General features: G+C 44.3%; 1 long non-coding RNA gene across 1 annotated transcript; it reads left to right on the top strand.

The window, feature by feature from the left end:
- The first annotated feature begins 21,154 nt into the window (after positions 1-21,154).
- LOC119326486 lies at positions 21,155-22,871 on the top strand. The gene is made up of 3 exons (XR_005158000.1): positions 21,155-21,752; positions 21,967-22,097; positions 22,280-22,871. It is a non-coding gene; the product is annotated as an uncharacterized LOC119326486 (long non-coding RNA).
- The last annotated feature ends 987 nt before the right edge of the window (positions 22,872-23,858 follow it).

The raw sequence follows: 23,858 nt of genomic DNA on the forward strand, positions 1-23,858 counted from the left end.
CCTCCTGCCGACGGCTGCGCGGCGGCCGTGTGGAGCAAAGCTAGACAGCGCTGGCCAGGGGCGACGGTGGCGGGGTTGTGTGTACAGAGGCGTTGGAACGGGGTGGCGAGGTGAAGAGGATAAGTTCGAGCAGCCTCAGCGCATGCGTGTCTGGTACTGCTGCTTCGCCACAGTCCAGGCTATGAGATTTGGGCAGAGAGCCAGAGAGATAAGAACACAGAGTTGCTTGGCTTGAAGATACAGAACCAAATTGTCTTCGCCCACGTCCAGCCGCATTCGTCGGATCTGGGTTTTCTATGTACCTGTGTGGCTGTGTTCGGTGCAAGGTCGTGTTTGATTCCTTCAGCCTCATGCTATCTTATACTTCTTAATCTTTGAGTCAGAAGGATAAAAATGGATTTAGTATTATGAGTGTATTGTACATGCTTGAAGTTGCATTAGATTCTTGCAAATAAGGACATATTCTAGATTTTATTGTCAGCGCTTTAATAGGAGAGATAAAATCTTACATGTTATATGTATAATTCAGCAGTTAATGAGATTGAACACTGAAATAAGGGGTCCTTTCAACTGTAGAAAAAGATTTTTGCGAGAACATTGGAGATATGATGAACTACTTGGAAGAGTGAAGGTATTTATCTATGCTGCGTCTTTTTGCAATTGATTGCTTGCGTCTTTGAGCATAAATCTTGGTACTGAAGTGGCATGGTTTGACTTTGAAAGAGTTTTTTATTGAGCAGTACAAGTACTAAGGAGAAATAAGTATGTTAAATGTTGTTACTTGCCTTGGAGTGTGTTATTGCAGTGCTACATTCTTTTTTCTACTAATTCCAATAGAGGGAGAGATAATTATTTTTCTTTGATTTCATGTATGATGTTTTTCCATATCTCTCCCTAATAATAAAGCACGAATTGGGTCTCCGGGTTCACCGTCGCGGTGTTTTTACACAAAGGTCCCTGTTGTTTCGGGTATTCAACCCGCAGTCCTCGTGATAAGTCAATCGAACCGGTACACACGAGAGAAAAGAAAAAAAAGACACCCTCACGAGTCACGAACCTGCCTCCCGATCCCATCTGCACCTCCATCTCGCCGCCGCCTCCTGCCACGCCTCGCCCCTCCCCGCGTCGTCGCCTCCTGCCACGCCTTGCCCCTCCCCGCGCCGTGGCGTCCTGCCACGCCCAGCCCGGCGCCGCCGTGCGCCGCCGCCTCCTACCCCGTCGGCGCGCCTACTCTTACCCCAAGTGTCCCACACCCGCGGCTTCCCACCGCCGGCAACAATCAACGATGCGGCCGTTGATGGCTCCCCCTGCCTGCCACCGCCGGGATTCCTCCCCGTTGCTTCCACCTCAACAATGGTTCCCCCAACCCCGCCGGCTTCGCCAGCAGCCACTCCTTCATCCACACAAATCATAGGAGACAACTGCAGGGGCGATCCTACGAGCAAGGCCTCGACGGCGCTGGCGGTGGAAGTACGCGGGTGTGGGGGCTCTTGGAAGGTCGCGGTTAAGGCATGAGGACGGCAGCAGCGGCAGTCAAAATCTTCATGAAGTTTTTCCGCTTACCCTTCCCCGGTCTGATTTCTCTCCAATCTTTGAATCCCCTCAGTTTGAACTAATGCCATGTATTTTCAGAACAATTAGTGAATCAATTGTCAATTGAAAGATGGTTGATGCACCGAAAAAGATTGTATTGATTCAATCTGGAAAAGTCAAGATCACAGTAGCAATTAAATATACATTTGTTGGGCCAAAAGTAGCAGTTACATATGCATTTGGTCAATCTTTTGGCCTCTCTCTTTATGCATTATGATTGCCATCTTGAGAAAAAAAATGGAAAAACATGTAAAGCTGTATGAGTTTTTTATGTTTGCAATTTTTAGTTTTGCGGGGACTTAATGGATCCACTCGGCTTGCCCTTGAATCCAACTGTTTTTAGTTTTCAGTGTCCAGGAAAAATTCTTGAGATGACGGAAACGAATTTCCCTCTCAAGAAAAGGTGGAATACGAATTGGATGGAAAGCTAGAGCTGGAGCAGGTTGGCCCTAGACACTCGCAAAATCCTTTTCAACTTTACATGTTTTATTATCATTGTTATCAATTTTTGTTCTGGACCGTGGGTTTCTGAACATCCTTTGGTTAATCAGGTAGAGCATGGTGGAGGGTCTGCTTCTACCTCTCTGGCCTCTCGACCGGATCATATATGTTTTGCGGCTCCGCGGCTCCATTAATGGCAGTAGTGCGCTTGTGCCATCCATGTCTGATTCGTGCAGCCATCATCTGTAGCATTTGTTGGAGCCATCATCCAAAACAGTTTCACTGATTCTCAGGTAAGCAACGTGATTTTTCCATGTGTTGACTCAATCTGGAAAAGTCAAGCTTACAAATGCTTTAAGGGATGGTTGATGGAATTGAATCACAGGAGTATTGGTTGTCGAGACCTTTTAGGGACCTTCTAAGAGTTAGATTTGGCATGAAATCAATTGTTTTGTACATTGTACTGTCATTGCTAGAATTGTTGATCTCGAGCTTACAAATGCTTTAAGGGATGGTTGATGGAATTGAATCACAGGAGTATTGGTTGTCGAGACCTTTTTAGGGACCTTCTAAGAGTTAGATTTGGCATGAAATCAATTGTTTTGTACATTGTACTGTCATTGCTAGAATTGTTGATCTCGAGCTGCATCCTCCACAATAGTGGCTTCAAATATTGGTCATAACTATTGGCAATTAATGGTGAATCCCAGTCCATCAGGGCTCACATCGTCGCCAACCCCAATTGCGCGTGTGGGGCGAAGGCAAGCGCGAACGGACTTATCACAACCCGACGCTGCGCACCACCATCTCCAACATCCTCGCCGTCAGGGCCAGCGGCACTCCGAGCAGAACAGAAAACCAGAGGAGCTTCGTCTCAAGCAATGTGGGCACGCCTCAAACTCAAAGTCTGGCCGCCGTGTGGGAGAGCGGCATCATCCATGTACGTCTCTTCCAAGAAGGGCACGGCCTTGGAGGAGCACAATGATGGAATAGTCGACGCCGGCTCCTGCGGCATGAGCCAGGAAAGGGGCAGGAGACGGGCATGGCAGAGGCGCGCACTAGACATGCAGATCATGGATACGGGTACAACGCTATATTTCCCTCGGGATGTTATGATCCTTTTCTTGGTGGGATGCAGTGGTCGCACGACCCTTTCATGTACTGCGGCTGCGGTGGGCGGTGGCATGGCTTACGCTTACGTTACCTGATGGATCATGCACACCATCGACGCCATCGGCAGCATGACAGTACCACCACCATGGCACAACGGCAGATTGTATGGCTGCGACGACAGCAACTGGAGGCGCACAAATAGTAAGGTTCAGAGCTTCAGGATGAGGTGTGGCGAAGGCAGATTACAGGTGGCGTTAGTTTTGACACGGGGTACAAACTAGCTGGTGCTCAAACACCCAATGCAGAGTTTTGCATGCGTATGAGAGTATGAGGATAAAAGTATTATATATGGTCAGTCGAGGATAAAAGTCTATTTATCAACTTGGTTAATCTGGTTGTAGTCAAGAGGAAATCTAGGGGGTGCTTCTTTCACTTCAGTATTTGCCATTGATATTGGCAGTTCTCTATAGTACTCTGTTTGTATTACTTTTACCTTTTTTCCTCCATGTTTGAGTACTTGCATTGCTATTGCTTCTGACTTTATTCTATGATGCATGCTATTGACGACAACGCATCAATGTGAACGTTTCAATCATTTGATAAACGTTCTGGAACCTGTGGCCAATACTTCTTATTGGATTTTAAGTTTCGTCACCCATATACCGTCATGTACTATAACAAGGCTATTGTTAATATCATCATTAATTCTGGCTGCCCATCTAAAAGTTAACCTTTCCTGACCTTACACTTGCACGCAACTCTATCATTATTGCTTACAAGGGGCGGCTTAGTGATTCAATCTCTGACTATAAGGCAGCTTAGTGATTGTCATGTTTGTTTTGCACAAATCAAAAGAAAATTGTTTTGGTACTTGAAACTGTTTGAGTGGTAAAATATTTTTTAGCCTTTTAAGCATAAATTTATTTATTTGTACCCGTTGCAACGCACGAGCCTTTTTTCTAGTAATTAATCTAAATCATGAAAGTACTGTTAGTTGCTTGCCATTGGTTTCATGTGTTTTTCCTTTTCCTTTTACTTTCACAAGTGCACAACATATTGGATCCCCTGTTTGTTGGGTTGCGTGGTCTGTTCAGTTTGCTTTGCCATGATTTGTCGAGATGCCAATTGATGTTGTATGTTGGCGTGTGCTAGCGGAACATGTTGTGACCCGGTGGACACATTATGCTATTTTTTTATCTCCCGTTGCAATGCACGGGCATGTTTGCTAGTCTCTCCCTAATAATAAAGCACGGATTGGGTCTCCGGTTCACCGTCACAATACGCTTTCTTCATGTGAATTTACGCTTTCGGTTTAAATTTAAAATTATAAGCGAGGTGGTACTATTTTACCTGTGTATCTATATCTCTAATCTCTAATCTCTAATCTCTAATCTCTAATCTTTCCCTACTAATAAACCACAGATGGTTTCTGGTCGTACGTCGTCGGCGCTTTTGTAGAAAAGTCCCTTCATTTTTCAGAAATTAACCCGCAGTCCTCCTAATATGTCAAACTGAACCGGTACGGGCGATGGAAAAAAACACGCTTACCTCCCCCGTCTCCACCTCCAGCGCGCCGCCGGCCCCCGCCAAGCGCCGTCGCAGTCTGCCCTCGCCCCTCCGCCGCGCGCCGCCCCCACCCCTGTGGCTTTCCACCACCGGAGACACTCGACGCCGGCGCCGCACCTTCCCCCAACTCCTCTCTCTCCTCCTCCTTCGCCGTCACCGCTCTTCATCAGCCGGCAGACTCCGTCGAAATGGGCAGGCGGCGCTGGAGTTCATCGGAACGAGTAGGCGAGCAGCGGGCGGCGCGAGGAATATGGTGGATCCGGGCGCGGCGTTGAGGGTTCAGGCGGCTGGTGTGGCAGCTTGCTCCGATGGCGGCGGTGTCTTGCTCATCCAGAGAAAGAGAGAGACATGGCGTGAGGGAGAGAGGAAGAAATGAGAAGGAGAAGGGGTGCAGGGTGAGGGAGGCAGTCGCCGGCGGTGGCGCCGCTCTGCCGCTGCATCTCTCTTCCCCCACGTCCCTACTGCTGCTCCTCTAACTCCATCTCTCTGCTGTCGATTCTCTGCCCGCTGCTACCTCTCCTCTCTGCTCCTTGCTGCCTGTGGCTGTCCCATCTCTCCTAGCGCTGCTGCTGCTGCACTTCTTCTGAAGCTCTTCTCAAACCCGTTGATGCAGTTCTTCTCTGAACTCCAACCTGTTGCTGCTTCTCTCTCTCTCTCTCAATTTTTCTGTAATTCTGTGAACCACAAACCATTGTTGTGCGATTATATGATTTGTGGTATTTGCTTGAGTGAACCTGTAAGGTTTGTACCTTCTGGAAAGTGCTAGCACCTACATATTATCCAATTTTTTCTAAATGTCATGAGGCATGAGCCACAATATTTCTCAAGAACGACCCTTGGTATATATAAGGCATGCATACAATTTTAATAACACTCTTTTTGCTCTCATTTATCTGTTGGCATAGAGCATCGTATAATATAGAAGAGTCATTCAAACATAGCTCTTTGAATATCGGACAAAATATTGGTTGCCTGATTTATTTATAAGAAGATTCTTCTATGTATTTAGTTACATGATTTTAATTTGATCGTCTTCTTTCAACTTTTTTTTGCCAAGTATGATATTTCCTTAGGTTCACCTTGACCTTCACTGCTCTTGTGTAAGAGCTTAAGTAAATTGATGTTGTATCATCAGAATCTGTAGCCTTGCACAGTTTTTTTTGTCTGTACATTCACTTCATCAGAAGCATTTTCTTTCTCCAATTCTGCAACTTTATAAACTGCAGCTCAGTTTTGCTCACAAATGTTTTGCTCCTCATAAAACTAATTTTCTACTAACTGATTTCCGTATTTCCATTATAGTTTATTCATTACCATGGTCAAGGAATTATCAGCGTTTTTTTTGACTTGGTCAACTTACCCTTGCAGTAATTTAGCAGTTGAGATCAAGATGCTACTCCAATCTATATATGAAACCAAATCAGGTGGGCTTGATGACAAAGAGGTAATAAGAGATGAACTCTTCCATATAAAAAGTTGATGGTCCTAATTAGTTTATAGCTTATATCTTGATCACTTTAATTTACATGACATCTCCAGGGCTTTTCGTGTTCTGTGGTAATATATTTGATTATAGTCACAGCTTACGCAAGATGATTATTTACGTTCCTAATTTATCTTCCTCTATCATGGTGGTAGGGAAACATCGCCGTTAGTTTGCCTGAGATAGAAGGACTTCACATAATTTTGTCAATAGCATTGATCAGGATATCTTTTTTCTTATTCCTTTCTATTTGTAGACAAGGAAGAACCATAGAGAATCTCGATCCTTACACTGTAGCAGTACCTGAAGCAGAGCAAACCGCTGTCTCAAATTTAATAGTAGATGGAAAGGAATGGTTGTTTTTGTTGCAGGTTACTCCAAGAACAAGTGCATTGCCAAGCTAGATGTTTTATATTATCCGTCCATAATCTGGATGCTTGTGTATCCTGCAACTTGGTTAATCCAGGAGGTATTTGTGTTCAAACACAAGTGTGGGCTGCTTGCAGGGTAGAGCATAATTGGATTTTAAAGCCATTTATAATGTCCTGCAAAACTATAAGTTTGAACAAAGGTACATTAAGTTGTGTCACTCACATGGACAGTGTTGCCATCTATAATGCCTTACAAGTCTGAGCTCCCTCACGATAATCTGATTAGTGTGTCGCAAGTCTGCTATTTCTAACTGTACAAATTCTGCACTTATTTAGCATTTTACATGATGCGTAGATTTTTCAGAACAGAAATAAGTCAATCCTTATAACCTGATTTTGCTATATTATTTAGTTTGAAGTTACTTTGTAAATCCCAGTTTCCCCAGTATTGTAACTCTGTGTCAAATTAAACTGACATTTCTCTTGTGGACAACTTCAATTTGTAATATCATGATTTTCTTTTTCAGAAACCACTTCAACTAGCCTAGGGCTATGTCTATTAGTCCTCCAGTATTTCTTGGAATGAGATAACACATGTTTCTTCAAGTGTCTACACACTACATGAAGTAAGTTTCTTATAGAAGTAGTCAAACCTGGATACCAATTTATTGGAACATTATATTTCTTATAGAAGTAGTCAAACAAGGATATCAATTTATTGGAACCATCAAGGAAGAGACACTCCTGGAGGGTCAGAAGTAATGCAATATATTCTCTCTCTTATGCCTATTTGAAATACAGTTGTAGGGTTGTACTTTGCCACTCATATTGCAGTACTCAACTGTAGCATGGATGGAGCAGGAAAGTGTGCTAAACCTTCTAACATGGACACTGCACTTGTACGAGCTACGGGCCACTATTGTTTGTCATATGGATTGTAGATGTAGTGGTAATGTACCAGATTTTTCATGTAGTAAGGATGATACTTTATACGGAGTATAACAATATGGTTGCCGTAACCTTCCTATTGTCCGTAGAGCCAAAAGAAAAATAGAATAAATTTTTTCATTAGACAAATAATAGAATTGGTGATTGAATATCACATGTCTGTAATTTTATATCTATGTGGGAGCTTGACGTAAGAGTACATGCAGAGTATACAAGTGAAAAACATTATTTATTTACAGGCGTTATTATCAGAGTTTTTTTTAACAGGAGGGATCCCGAAGCTTTATTACCATCGTCATAACATGATACAACACATATGACATCTAGGCCCTAAAGAAACAAGAAAATACATGACAAATCGATGGACTTTTACAAAAAAGGACCTCAAACTGAGAGACAAAAACATGATCAGGTCCTTGCGTCAGTGTAGGTTGCATCTCGCTGCCGTCGGGGACGAGCCACTTGGGGCAACGAGGTTTCTATGGCAGTATGGCTCGAGGCCATACATAGCCCCAAATAGAAGAAACATTGCCTCCTTGTTGGCATAGCCCTAGGAGGAAGAAAGAGGCGTGCAGACGGACCCATCGCCTCAGAAGGTTGCACTTCAGCCTGAAGAGTCACCAGAGCGACGAAGACCACCCATCGATTGCCAAAGACCAGCTTCAGCGAGTGGCGTAGCTTCATAACAATTACCGGTGAAAATAAGCTCATATCCAATCATATAATATATTTTTGGATGAAGTTAACACCAAAGCTTGTACCGGTAAAAATTAGGGCCTGTTCGGAAGTGAAAATCCTAATGAAGTCTTGTTGACCTCAAATGTTGGCTTTACAAGAAACGACTCATTTTTTCGCAATAATGGATGAGCAAGAATTTTAAAAACTAATGTTTCATTGTTGTTTCCCGTGGCAGCGCACGGGCATTTTACTAGTAATAATAATAATAATAATAATAATAATCTTTCCCTATATATATATATATATATATATATATATATATATATATATACTAATAAAGCACGGAGTGCTTCTGCCCGTACGTCGTCGTCACTTTTGCAAAAAAAAACCTCCGTTTCTGAGTATTCAACCCGCAGTCCTATTTTAAGTGGGTATCCGAGAAAACGCTTTGTTTTTGCAAATTAATCCCTGCATTTTGTAACAATTTCACCCGCGCTCCTTTGTTCATCTTATCCACCGGCAGAAAAAGGTGGAAGGGGGGAGGCTGCTCTCGTCGATGAGCTCGGCGGCGCGGAAGGTGCCAGCCCCTCTCCTCCGCCTCCGGCATCGCCAGCCCCCTGTAGGTGCGTTTCCATTCCCAAGAACCTGAGCTCCCCCGTGCTCGTCGGCGCAAGGTGGGTGGAGCAGCTCGGCGCCATGACCTCCACCATGGCTCCGTCGACGCGCTCCACTGCCTGCTCGCCGGCGCCGACCTCTGCTTTCCCCTGCACATGGACGCCGCGAAGCGCTGCTGGGCGTTGCATCCCTTGCGCAAGCGCACGGATGTGGTCGAGGCAGGGGATCGAGCAGGCAGCGGACAGAGGCGGCTTCAGCAGACGGACTTGGCGAGGCGGCGGAGGCGCAGGGAGTCCCGGCGGAACCGGATCCGACGAGGATGGACGCCGGTGACGTGGGCGAGGAGGAGGAGGGCTCCGGCGGCGGAGAACCTCCAGGCGGCGGCTGCTTGCAGTTCGGCGTCGGCCTCCTGTAGGTAACAGAGAAAGAGTGAGTTGGTGTGAGAGAGAGAGACAAGAAGAAGAGCCAGGGGAGGAAGGAGAAAGGGAGAAGGAAGAGAGGCAGGGCGGCCTGGAGGAGCTGTTGTTGCTGCGCAGGGACGAGGAGGAGGCACGCGGGTCGGAGACGACGCGCGGGCAGGGGAGCTCCTACATGGACGCCGTCGAGCTCGCGGCAAGGAGCAATGACAAGCAGCAGCAGCGGTGGCAAGCAGAGGCAGCGGGCAGCAGCAGCAGAGGGCAGAAGCGGGAGGCAGCAGCGGCAACGGGCAGCAGAAGCAGAGGGCTGCTGCCACAACAGAGGTATGTATCCCCTTGAAAGCAGCAAGCATCACTGCATCAGCCTTCTGTTCTTTGTGTTCTCTGTATAGATGTGTAGTACTCCCTGATCAACAGAGGGAGCAGTAACCAAGAAGCAGCAGGCTGCTGCTCTCCTCCCTGATCCCCTGTATATGAAATAGCAGTAGCGCATGAGTGAATGAAGCAATCAATTTCTGAATTACAGACAGCATACAGATTTTCTGAATCCAAACAAAATGAAGCATATACCGTAGTTTGTTCTATTGTTGATCCAACCACATGCTCTGTTTCTGCATGCCATGGAAGCTTTATTTTCAAATCCCCTTTTTCTGCACGACAATTGAAAAGAATGCAGGAGTCGGAGAATGAACAAAATTGCTTTGAACTTCACAGCAGCAGACTAAATTCCTAAAGGCAAAAAAAATTTAGTACTACAGGATATACCTTCAGAGTTTATGACAGTTCTAATAAATATATGATGTTGATTGGTTAGCTGAGTTAGAAGTAGAGCTATTCAAATATATTTACTCTGACAAGTGCAAAAAATCCTTATACTCCTAGCTATATGCTTATCCTATATCTACTTCTCACATTATACATATGCTCCACTACAAAGGGGTCTAAATAATAACATGATTTTTTTCAGTTAAAGTTCCAAGCAACTTTCCTGTGTGAATCTGAGAATCTCACTAAAACCTGTGTTTCATTGTGTATATTCAGCCTATCGATTCGAGTTTCAGACTGATCATAAACATACCTCAGTTTAAGATGTGATGCTGATTTGATTTGTGTGCTGCACCATTGTCCATATCTTCGATTTCAAGCAGTTCCATGGCAAATCAAATACATTTTTCTTTGTTTATGACAATACATATTTGACAGGTTAAAGCATGTACTATTGTGTATACTGAAGTGTAACAAGCCTTTCCCAGTAGTAAAACTGAAAGTATATATAGCTTATGTGTACTGTACTTTCGGTAATATAGATGCCAATATCATTACTTTTTTTAGTTAGGGGGTGGTGGTTATTCACTCACAGTCAGGTTCAATGCTCATCATGTTATTTCCTTTCCAAAGATACCTCGGTGTTCTATGGTTAGAAATAGAAGATAGCATACACGAGGCCAAATCTTGACATGATTCAGTCATCCACATATTCTAGAAACAACAGATCAGATTTAAACAACTATCTTAGGAGTAGCAGACACATCTACATCTATTACCTACTAATAAAGCAAGATGCATTTCTCTAAATTTCTAATCCTTTCACCTTCTAAAATTATTAAAACCGATCGAGCTAGCCCACCTCGGCTGCAAGCAAAGATTGTTCTACAATAGTCCCGCCTCGGTTTCTTACACACAATTTCTCCAATTCATATATGTCTTTGATTTTCTCGGTATTAAGGAGCTAACTTGAAAATCAATGAGCCCAGGTTAAGGACCGACGTGACAGAGAAATAAAGGAAGAAAATTGCTTTGAGGACAACTGCATCTCAAACGACATGAGACGTGACAAAGAAGGAAGAAAATTGCAACACACATGATACATGACAGAGAAATAAAAAGGAAGGGAAGAAGTTAAAGAAAAACACGGTGCAAGCTGTGCGAGCCGCCACCAGAAATTGTAGCATCTAAATGAAAGACTATTATCAGGTTCTGTATTTATACCATTTACAGCAACTGGTTTTTGTGCCTTGGGCTGTGATCCTAAAAATACATTGATGCATAGTTCATACAAATACAATTTGACGCTGCGACTGGTTCATACAATCAATTTCTCTAAAAAAAGGAAAGGAAACAAATCAAGCAATCTTTTGAATTTATGCATTGTCACATTGAACCAAAGTGTTCAAAGACACGAACTCACCATGGTCAGAGAAAAAAAAACTGATAGCACCTTGAGCAGGCATCAGTTCCCACACCCCTGCTTAGAAGACTGGATTGGAGCTGACTTCCGTGGGCTTGCCTTTGACCCAAGTCTCCTGACCGAAGCCATAGACGAAAATCAAACGCGTCAACCAAATCCCTGGACAAAAAGAGGCGGCAACTTAAAATCACTCTCCGGGCCACTAACCACCACGAACCTATGGATCGGGAGCGGTGCTTCATATTGTGATGTGCCACCTCAGTGCCGCCGGGCATGGGCCATTGCTCCCAGCGATGCTGGAGGCTCTGCCCCGCTCCCTCCGCCCGACAAAGTGTGGATCTGCAGGGAGGTGGAAGCTGCACCGGGGAGAAAGGTCAGATACGAGAGAAGAGAGATGGGAGAATAAGGAGAGGAGGCGGAGGTCGGCAGGCGACTTGGGAGACGGCGGCGGCTCATCAGTGTCTCTGATGGCAGCGGGGTCGTGTGGTGTCGAGGTGGCAGAAGAAGCTCGGGCGGGGATGAGATCCTCCTCTGGAATCCTCCAAAAGCTACTGCGTGGAGCCCGTGGCCGCCCACTTACCAAAAGGAGCTTGTGACACGAGGCAAACATGCGGTACGCCGGGGACAGGATAAACACGTACTAAGAGCATCTTGAGCCGAATACAGCAAATTCGACCCCTCAAACAACAACGAAAGCACGTTCATGGCACTGACTGGATACCTCAATTTAATTAAGAAATCTAATAAATCCATACTATTAATGACACGTATAACCTAATCGAAGTAGAGCCCATACTAAGAGCATCTCCAGCCGGATACAGCAAATCCGACCCCTCAAACGCCTACGAGGACGCGTCCGTGGACACTGACCGGTCATGCCTCAAATAATTTCTTCCACAACGGGATACCTCAATTCAATTAAGAAATTAATAAATCCATACTATTACGACACCTAAAACCTAATCTAAGCAGAGCCCGTACATCCGCCGTGTCCATATCCGACGGTCGACTGCACCCCTCAAAGTGTTGCTCCGGTCACCGGCGAGATAGAATAGGACATGGGACATGCACCGGCTCGCAAGACTCAAGGTGCGGCCGTCTCCCATGTCCCACTCTTCCTCGTCAGAGTCCAGAACCTTCGCGATGTCAGTGGACGTGAGATCGATGATTGATCCGTCTTGGAAGGAGCCAGCGACGTCCACCATGACGCGGTAGCGGCGCCTGGACTGGTACACCATACCGGGAACCGAATAATGCAACACTGCCTCACGAACGTCCACTGTCATGAGGGCTTCCGTCGTCACCGGGACACACCTCGCGGCGGATCCATGCGCCATTTGGGTGGAAGCAATGGATCTCGACAGAAAAAGTCTGAGCACTACCGTCGAGCGGCCTCCTCCAGGGAGCGGCGACGTCATCTCCTCCTCGGGGCCCTGTGCAACGAGCACCGAATCAATGGATCTGGAAGTGTAGGGCTCGGATCCTCTACCTGCCATGCCGGAGAAGGCCAAAAATCGCCGGACGGGAGTTTGGGTGACGAAGTGGAGTGGAGTGGCAAGGGTTTGGTCCGAGGAGCGAATAAGGACAAATTTATGTGTGTCGGGTAGGTCAACGTGGGCCGTGAAGGGTGAGGTCTTTAGCCATACTTATTAGGTAAGGGCATGTGGAGTTTGTTTTCTCCCGTTGCAACGCACGGGCATATTTACTAGTAATAATAAAGCACGGATTGGGTCTTCGGGTTCACCGTCACAATACGCTTTCTTCATGTGAATTTACGCTTTCGATTTAAATTTAAAATTATAAGCGAGGTGGTACTATTTTACCTGTGTATCTATATCTATCCGCTGTGGACAAGATTTTCGTCCGTCGTTACTATGGGCCAACTTTGCGGGCCCATCTACTGTATGAAACAACGCAAAAAATAGTTGGCAGTAAGCAGGATCGAACTTGCGACCTCCGCACCAAACCTAATATGAGCGACCAGTTGAGCTAGGATTTGTTGGTGTTTTAACATAGGGTTCCCTGTTGTTGAATTAGTACCACCTCGACTTCTTATATCAAACCACACCAGTTAATATACGTGTAAAACTTGCACATACCCAGAAGCTGGCTGCCAGATGATTCCTATGAGAGAACGGACGTGCACGGATTGCTGCTATGGCCGGAAGAAATTAAGGAATGAGGGACTACACAATATGGATGAAAAAGAAAAGAGTTAGGCCTACAGGTACGGCAAGACACCTCGAGGAAAAAAGATCAGATTGATGAGAAAGGAAAAGAGAGAGATTGGGATCGGGATGACGAACGACACGGATTCAGGCTTAATTAGCGCATAAACAACTGACGAGTTGCAGCCCGCGGCGGCCGCTGTAGCGCTTGCCCTAGGCGCAATAAAATACATTGTCGACCACAACGGCCCAGCTCAGGGATCCCAAGGCCGAACTGTTCGCGCGCCTTCAAAGGGGCCATCGACGTGGAAGGGTCGCCAGCTGACGAGCAGCGTTGATCGGGGTTTGCGTCCTTCACGGACTCAACTACGACGGGAAAGCCGAGAAAAAAAGGACATCAACCATGCTCAAGTAGGATTAGACAATATATATTGGACTAATATACACACACAGGTTAGCATCAAAAATATGGATTCTAATCTCAATGAAGTGGTTGTTCTCGAGCAGAAAGAAGATGGTATGCTTAAGGTCCTGAAGGTGGACATGCTGGAGGTGGTGTTGTATGGAGGAACAATTGCATCTAGGTAAATTTATTACTTCCCAAAAAGTGTTGTGTGTAGGACATTTTTATTGTCTGATGTCAGTGTGAGATGCTTCATCACTATGTATCTATGGTCCGATCTTCAACGCCGTACTGAAGTCGGATGACAAATATTGTGTGTATATCAGTGCTCTAATTTTAATATTATTTTGTTGTTTCCTAAATTGCATCCAGAAAACACCTGACACTCTATCAACACGTCCACCGACATTGGTTGACTCATTCATGCTTATTTCAAATTTTGTTTATGGATACCACACTACAAAATATATTATTTGAAAAAAGGATATAGTAAATGAATGTAGTTTAGTTTATTAAAATAGCTTGATTAATTATGACAATTGTAATATTCTACCAACATAATTGTAATACTAGGAGCATTACAGGTCAATGAACTATAAGTTGTGGGGAAGGAAGACTCGCGAAGCGATGTGGCCGAAATTTAACTAAAATATATATTTTTCGGCCGAAAGGTTTCGGTACTTTCCATCCCAGGCGAAAATGGCCAAAATTTAGCTGAAATCCGTTTTTTAACCAAAAATCAAAACACAGCTCCCGTTGCAACGCACGGGCTAAAGCACGGATTGACTCCGTGGGTTCACCGTCACAATACGCTTTCTTCCCGTAAATTTACGTTTTCATTTGAATTTAAAACATATATGCGAGGTGGTACTAATTCTGCTAAAAAATGACTCAATCGCTGCTTTGTGCTATGTCGTACCTCCAACTTCGCACGCTAGCCATATATTGGGCTGATATATGCTGATGGGCCTCCTCCCAGGCTTCATTGGATACGATCCAAAAATCAGCAGCGTGTGGGGATGTACTCTGGTCTCCACGCCCCGAACCAGCTCACCCAGGTTCTTTGTGTTTCCCAAAAAAAAACCCAGGTTATTTGTCTAAAAAAAACTAACCCTGATAATGATTGCAACTTCTGGCGTATGATGATATGCGTGGCATGCTCCTCAGGGTAGCTCCTTTTTTTCATGCACGCGCATGCACGTCCTTCTTTAAGTACTGCAGCTGCAAGCATTTGGTTTGGAGCTGCAAACGTAAATCTTTTCATTTCTCGGCATTTTTCCTGCTATAATTTTTTTTTAAAATATACCTACTTGATCTACGTGCAACTTCGCTCAAGTTTCACTGCTTCAAACGGCAAACACTACACTGCAAGCGGCACGCGTCGCTGTAAGGTCGAGTGCCCACTACGTCTAGCTTGAAACACGTCAACGTAACATCAGTCTCCGTTGTCCTTTTTTCTATTGGCAATTCGAACCAAAGTGCTGCAAAATCATTATATGGACGTTGGAAGGACGATCGTTTGTCCTACCAGTTGGATGAAAAACACTGCAAAGGCAACCACGTGGAAGTTGCAAGAATGACTGGCGATGCTACAGGTCGGACGCATGTCATTGCAAGGTCGTTTTATGATTATACATTTCTTCTAGATATGAACATGGACCTTCTTGTAGCTACTAGCTAGCAGCGTCTGAACGCTATCGTGATGTTTTGATGGACATGCTATTTTTTATTTGATCTTCTTGCAATGCACGGCATATGCGCTATAATAATAATTATTATTATTAAAGTCATCAATTGCTTCCAAACTTATAAAATATGACCCACCAATGTCATTTATAAGTTGACAAAAAACATTTCACACTGGGGAATCCCCTGCCTAGGACATCCCACGCAGTAGTGATCTTCTATACTGCGCTCTGCACGCAGCGAGAAGACACGGCGCTCCAATTAGGGCCGGCCCATGTGCGGGCGGTCCGTTTTTAAATTTCGTTTTTTTTTTTCTTTTCCATTATCGTTTTTTCTCCTTTAAATAATTTGATACTTAAAAAACCTTCAAAAATTTAAAAAAGAACTTTTAAGTAAATTTTTGAATAAAGCATAAAATGATTGTGTCGCATATTCAAAACATGTTTGCAATTTTTAAAACAAATGTTTGGGAAATCAAAAAATATTATTTTTAAAATTTTGTTTATTACGAATTATTAATGAAATTGAACAAAATGGTCGCCAAAATGTTATCGGTGATGCAGCAAAATATTGTCATGCCCATTGAAGTTTATGATTTTTTTTCTCCCGTTGTAACGCACGGGTCCTTTTGCTAGTAATAATAATAATAATAATAATAATAATAATAATAATAATAATAATAATAATAATAATAATAATAATAATAATCTTTCCCTACTAATAAAGCAGCGATTGCTTCTGGTCGTCCGTCGTTAGGATTTTTGCAAAAAAGTCCCTCCGTTTTTGAGAAATTAACCCGCAATCCTTTAGTAAGTGAGAAAAACGTTTCGTTCAGGTTGTTTTCCCAAACTCCTCCTGTAGTTTTCAATATTCAAACTGCAGTCTACCAGCACAAAAAAACACGGGCAATAAAGCAGCGATTGCTTCTGGTCGTCCGTCGTTAGGATTTTTGCAAAAAAGTCCCTCCGTTTTTGAGAAATTAACCCGCAGTCCTTTAGTAAGTGAGAAAAATGTTTCGTTCAGGTTGTTTTCCCAAACTCCTCCTGTAGTTTTCAATATTCAAACTGCAGTCTACCAGCACAAAAAAACACGGGCTCTCCCTCGCCTCCCGATCTCAGCCGCTAGGAGGCGATCCAACCCCGGTGACGCTCGATCCGGTGCTGCGTCGGCCGCCGGTCGACGCCGGCGAGGATTTGCCCCCTCTCCTGACCCACGTCTCTCTCTCTTTCGCAAAATAGGGTTGGGCACCACCGCCGTTTTCCTGATTGAAGGCGGCCAGAGCGCCGCACTGGAGGCCCTTGTCGGGCGAAGCCCCGGATCACGGCGTTCCCGCGGAGGGAGAGGGCGGCGGAGTCGAGGATGGGCGCGGCAGGCGGAGCCCCTCCTCCTTTGTCCTCTCCCGTCGAGCGCCGGATCGAAGAAGTATCAGCTCCCCCACCTCCATCCCGTCTCCTCTCCTACATCGGCCACACCACGCCGCACTTGTGGAGCAGAGTCGCGGAAGCACGGCGCCGGCTGCGGCGGAGTGAGGAGAGCTCGTCAGGTCATCTTCTCCCTCCAAGGAAGGTTCAGGCCCAACCTCCACACCATCAGCTCCACCCCATATCTGTTTCCTGTCAGGTTAGTTTCAGGTCCGCTTAATATTTTCAGGTTAGCTCATCTAAAAAATAGTTTCAGGTTAGTCTGCATAATTAAATTAGAAGTGTTATTTGGTTGTCTGTCATTGTTACTTATCCGATCTGAATCTAATGAAATATGTATTGTACCGAAGGATGGTTCAGCACCTATTTCTGTGTGATTGTCACTGTTCTAGACTTGTGGTGGATAGAATAACACAAAAGACTTGCAAGCATTACTAGCATAAACCTTGTGCAGGAACCTTGCACAAGCATTTAGTAATGACCATGCTGAAAAAAAATTTAGTAGTGACTGGCGCCTTCCATGAATCCACCACCATTTTTGCTACATTGCATTACATAGTAGGTTTTTATTTCTTTGAGAAACACTACTGCTACAGCCGTTTGCATGCCAACTGTTCGGTCAATTGCCCCAATAGACCGGAGGTAATTTTCTGTTTTTTTACTTTGGTGTTTCCATGTTATCACGACCACTGCCACTGAACAAGACTAATCTTATAAGGAAGGCATCAATAGCGATATCATCAATGGATTGTCACCAGAGGTATGTAATGCCTCGACTCCCCTCAAAAACAACCCTGCTGCTTTGGTTGTGAACTTGTGGTGCCTGTGTTCCTCACAGTAGTTGTTTTTGATGTTACTGTAGTTGGTACACCACTGTATGATCGATCAATTCAACTGATTTTCCTTTGTTTGCACTGCTATATAATGAATGTTACTGATTTGCCCCCCTCAGATCTACCCCTGTTTCAGTTTATTTTTCTGAAAAATTGGTGCTACTTCTGATTGCTCACAATTTCAGTTTGGCGAATATCTATATGGTCGGTATATTTGGGGAGTAGCATCTGATGAAATATCACTGTAGTGGTATCGATTTCAATGTTATTTACCTGCCCTAGAATCTTGGAAGTGCACTTAGTTGGAAACATGCATGCAACATTTACTTTTTTCTACTTATGTTACTTTCCTGCCTGGTCATCATGCCAGCTCTAGCATCCATGTATATGATTTCTCAAGGGTCATATTCTGAATAATAACGCAAGGTACTTTGAGTAAAGGTTCTGCAAATTTGTGCTCCTGGAAAGCTAGGATTTGTAGGGACAAAATGTACTCGATTGCTCGACAAAGTATGACAACAAGCTAAGAATCTGTCATATATCATGAATTTACATGGCTGCCTTGTCGGCATAATTCATATGTTTTGTTCTGTCTAATTTGTTGTCAAGTTTTGGAACACGAATCGATGGCGAACCAGCATCAGTAGTCCTTCATGTCTTCAAACCTTAGATGTCGTTGCCCAGGCCTATTTGTATATAAATCAAAGACTGAGAATATGACTGTATCACCCTGTCTTCCTACTTCATCAGTATTGCACCTATTTAATCATTACATTGGGGATGCCTTATATGTTGTATTACATGTGTTGTTTTCTTCTTCATCTAGAGACTACTTCTATTCTGCTTAGGATTGTCTTTGCCAACTGGGATGCTTGTATTAAGTAAACAACATCGGTCTCTACTCTACTCTTAAACTAACATAGTCCACAGCTGGGATGCTTAGGAAACAGTAAGAATTTCAGGCATTACCTAAAAGAGTACAATCTGGTATTCCTAGAAATTAAGGAGCTCTTAAAATTATGTTATCCATTCATTACATATCCACAAAACGTGCAATGGTTTCTGAGCAGGCACAATGTCCACACGTGTCCCGGTCCGAGGCATGAACAAAGCGTCAAAGAACAACAGTAGTACATTTCCTGGACTAAGTATCTCCTTTAATCATGGACATAAATTCTTTTATGGCTTCTTCTCCACTTTTCTTTAACAACTCAGTTTCCAACAAGGTCTCTTTGCGGTGCGACGGTGCACATAATTTTCTTTCCCTTTTTGAGGCACTGTTGCACATTATGCAACGAACCATATTTAGGCCGGCTTGGTTACTTATATACCAAGCTAGCTGATCAAAAGGCACACAATTAATGTACGCACGCAAGAGTTGTTGGCGGATGAAATCATGAAGCAACGAACTGACAAATCGTGGCCAGCATACAGGCAGGCGAAGATAGCCAATGTATTTGCATGTTTTCTTGACTTATATTACAATGCATCCACAATAAAAGCTAAATTACATAATGATATTCTCCCATATACAATGAAACTTATCTTTTCATGGAATTCAGAATGTTTTTTAACAGCTCACTCATGTATATTGATCTGGGTAGTATATGTTATTCTGGTTGACATTTATCACTTAAAATTAATTGTATACTATAATGGTAATATCCAACTTGGTCCCCTTTGAATTGCTCAGGACATTTGTGTTAGATCTTCGAACTTAGTGAATTCCCCAAGCATCTTTGTAATGTTGGAATTCTCTGGCTTTTGATAAAAGAAAAGTTCAATTCTAACGGATTAGTTAAAATCCTTCAAATTTACTTTCGGTGAACCATATGATAATGGCCAATCCACTTTTACAAAGTATACAGTGACAATGTATTTCACATGATCAAATTTTGGTTTCAGGGTAAAGATATTGAATGTATGGCACTTACCTTTTTTATGGTGGGTATGTGGCACTTGATGTGATGGAGTGACTCCTGGGCGCAGTGGTGTACATGTCCTCCACGGCAAGGGCCAGCGCATCATGGGCCTCCTGACCAAGGTTATGTAGTTGTGTGTCACCAGGGCGATCCCCATGTAACTGATCTTATTCCCCCCTATATGTAGCATGGCCAGCTTGCGTTGATTGATTCAGTAAACGGGGTGTTGGTTTGTGTTTGTTTTTCTGTAGCCTTCTAAATTCCACAACTGGAACGTGTATGGTTTGGGTGCAAAGATGTACTTCAACACGTGATTTGTTCTTTGAAATTGAATTCAGATCTTGAGTACTACTTTTATTTTGAAGAAGTATGTGGATGATTTCACATCTTGAAAATGGCAACGTATATAGCAGAAATGTGATCCCTCTTTCAGTGCAACCAAAATGTATAGCATAGCTTTGTATACATCAATTCCAATATGAAATCTATATCTGAACTTGAACATTTGTCTCACCTGCATCCAGAGAGAGAACACACTATGTAATCGATGAGATGGCCTGATCATATACTGGGAACATCATTAGCATTAGGTTCCCTTTCTGGGTCTACGATATTTTGTGCTCGCACTTGATTGTTTTTTCATGTACCACAGTATTTTAGTTTTCAAATAGATTGAAATAGTCTTTCTGTACAAATTATGTAGTTTTTACTATAGTTATTTTTTATTCCAAAACATGAGGAAATCTGATGGTGCAGACAACGCCACATTGAAAGATAGGTCTGTGAAGATTCGGCTTGAGAGTTCATGAAGGGTTCTTATGTCTCGATCACAATAGAGCATCTACAGCCGGGCTACCCAAACTGGCAGGGTGGACGCCCGGTGTCCCAGTCGAGCTTCACAAACGGGTCGCAGACGTCCGGGCTATCCGGCATCTCTGAAACCCAGCCCAAATCCCCACATATAACCTCACTTCGGATGAACACTAGACCAAAATCTAAGACAATGCTATGTTGAAAGATCGGCTTGCGAAGATTCGGCTCAAGGGTACTTCCGTGTTTATCATATTTGTTTTCACATCTTGGACATTGTGTTTTTCCGTTGCAACGCACGGGCATCTTTACCTAGTAATAATAAAGCATGGATTGGGTCTCCGGGTTCACCGTCACGGTGTTTTTACAAAAAAGACCTTACTGTTTTTGTGCAATTAACTCGCACTCCAGAGGTAAGTCTTTCCTACAGTAATAAAAAAGGAATCGTAATCGCTGTTTCACAGGACCCGGACGGACGCAACGCCCCCGTCGTCCCCAACCCACCGGGAGGACGAGGATGTCGAACCCAGGCTGCGGCGCTGGTCCGGGCCTCCGGGTCTCCATGGGGATCGGACCGTCCTCGGGCGATCTCAGATTCCTCTTCCCCAACACCTCCGCCGCCTGATAGAAAACAGAGGTGATGATCTCCGCCGGCCGGCCTCCAGATCCCCAGCGACTGCGAGGTGGTCGACGCGCGCCCACTCCCGGCGGCCCTCCTTTTCGCCGCCGTCCACGCCTCCCCCACCCAGGAACTCCTCCGCCTCTTTGCCGCCGCGCCCGTGAAGCTGATCCAGGCCAAGTCCTGGACGCTGGATGAAGAGGCTCCTGTTCGAGGAGAAGAGGCAGGAGCTGCTCCCTGTCCCTGGTGCCGATGGAGGGGGGAAGGAGGAGCCACCATCAGGTGCTGATGCTCTCCGGTGCCGATGGAGGGGGGCATCAACAACATGAGGTGGTGGTATTCAAGAGGTAGATGGAGGACATGGTTGTACTGGGTGAGGGCGCTTCTCCGAGGATTGGTGGATGGATACTTCTCTGTGCCGTTGGCAGTGCGGGAGGGGATGGCCAGGAAGCAGGTTACCAATGGCGTGCTCTTTCAGGTGATTCTGAATTTCAGATACTTTTTGTCGAAGATGTCTGGCATCTTCATATTGAATCATTGCATATGTAGACATAACAACTGAATTGGGCATTAATATTGTATCACTTCCGCTGAAAATATTTCCAAGTTTACTCATATGTAATTGGTAAATGATAGTGTTGCTGCACTCTGTGGTATTGTTTTTATGTAACAATGGAACATTTTATTTTTAGTCAGAACAGTATGATGGGGCCCTCTAGGCGGGATGGCATGGACACAACATCAAGGATATCGATCATGATGGATTCAACCAGTCTGCTCGACATTGGATGCCATAATATGCTTATGATGTTGGTTAACGGAGGTACTCTAGCGCCAACCAAACTATGGCTCATCCAACCTCTGGTCTGGTTCACTATTATTCAATCTTAGTGCTGCATATTCCTATTTGGATGATACTATATCTTATTCCTGAGTTGTTATTTGAAAGGTGATGATGATTGATAAGAATTGATGCCATTCTTTCTCCTTCCCTTCTCTTTGTAGATTTAACTACTCGAGGAGGTTTGATGAAGAGCTCGCTGGGCGAATTCTTCGGTGGGTTCAGCCGGCGCATGACACGGACACTCGGACAAGGTCGAGCCGGCGGCTAGGCTTAGCCATAAGGAGCGCTGTGGAGGTCATGGGCGGCAAGGGAAGTAAGTGGCAACACGAATGGGGCACCATGTTGCAATGAAGGGCGTGGGCTTATGGGGTTTTGACTCTTTGAGTCAAGCTTACTGGGCTAAGGGCACCCGATATTTTCTTGATTCTGTTCCAGCACCAGTTTACCACGGTAAAGACAATCCACAACCTTATGATTAGAAGACTGGATGGTTGTTGTAAATTATCATCCTCTTTTTGAAGTGGGTGAGAGGCATGGTAGTTATTTTGAATTGTGCCTCAAAATAGGTAAACATCACTTCTCCTTTGTGGACGTGCATTGTGCTCATCGATAAGTTTTGTCCCGAAATTTTTCTCATTTGAGTCTTGCCACATTTGGTATTGTTCGATATGCTATTTAATATATAGTGTGTGCTCCCACCTCAGTTGATCAATTGTTTTTCACTTAGAAGCGGGTGATTGATGAATCAACTATGCCAGTAATGTCCTTAATTCTAGAGAAGATGCAAAACCAAGAACATGCATGAGCTTGCGTACTTGCCGGTAGCCGGGAGAATTTTCAGTGACCAATGGAAGCTTTGATGTATTCTTTTCAAGCAAAAGAAATCGGCTATTACCCATGTCAGGTTTCGGCTCAAATTGTGGTGCTTCTATTCTATGCAATTTTATTTTCTTGCTAATGCTACGTTTTAGCATTCCTTATCTTTTGTACCCGGTGTGTGCGTGTGAACTATATTTTCCTAATGGTAAATCTACTTCTCCCCATCGTGTGACTTAAGGCTAATCTATTCATGGTTAATTTCCTTCATGTACAAAGGTTTCTTCTTCTCTTTCTGTTACAGTAACATAGACCATGCTCACATGGTCGCAACTTGCAAAAGAGATGGAAACGTGCATATAGATCTCTCAAGCGTGCACATATTCTTCTGTGTCATAAAAAGGAAGTCTTGATCGGATCACATCACAAGTTCTGAAGAGAAACAGTCCAATGTCGACTTCGCCGTCGCCTCCGCCAACTTCGCGGGAAGACCATCCACCGTTGTCTCTGTGGACTTCGCTGCAAGACCATCCGTCGTTGCCTCCGCTGCCGGAAGACCATCAACTGTCGTCTCCACATACTTCACCGCAGGTATATTTTTTCGTTTGCAAATGATGCAACTATTTTTTATTTACAACCAGAGCTTACTGATGGTTATAGGATGAAAATCACGTGCATATAAGTTGCAGGATTTGAATAACAATTTGATTGCCCCTGGTACTAATCAGCAGTCCTATGGGATACGGGCCTCTGTTTGCCTCTGGTACTCCTGATGCAGCAGTAACACTTCCAGTTTGATTGCCTGAGGGAATGGTCTCGCTTCAGGTTATTACATGTTTTTTCGCATTGAAGTGTAGTACATGGGATTAAGATTAGATTAACCGTATCCATAACTGAACTTTAGCAGTAGGGACAGCAGAATTA

Source organism: Triticum dicoccoides, chromosome 6B, assembly GCF_002162155.2.
Source record: "Triticum dicoccoides isolate Atlit2015 ecotype Zavitan chromosome 6B, WEW_v2.0, whole genome shotgun sequence".
NCBI classification, from domain to species: domain Eukaryota; kingdom Viridiplantae; phylum Streptophyta; class Magnoliopsida; order Poales; family Poaceae; genus Triticum; species Triticum dicoccoides.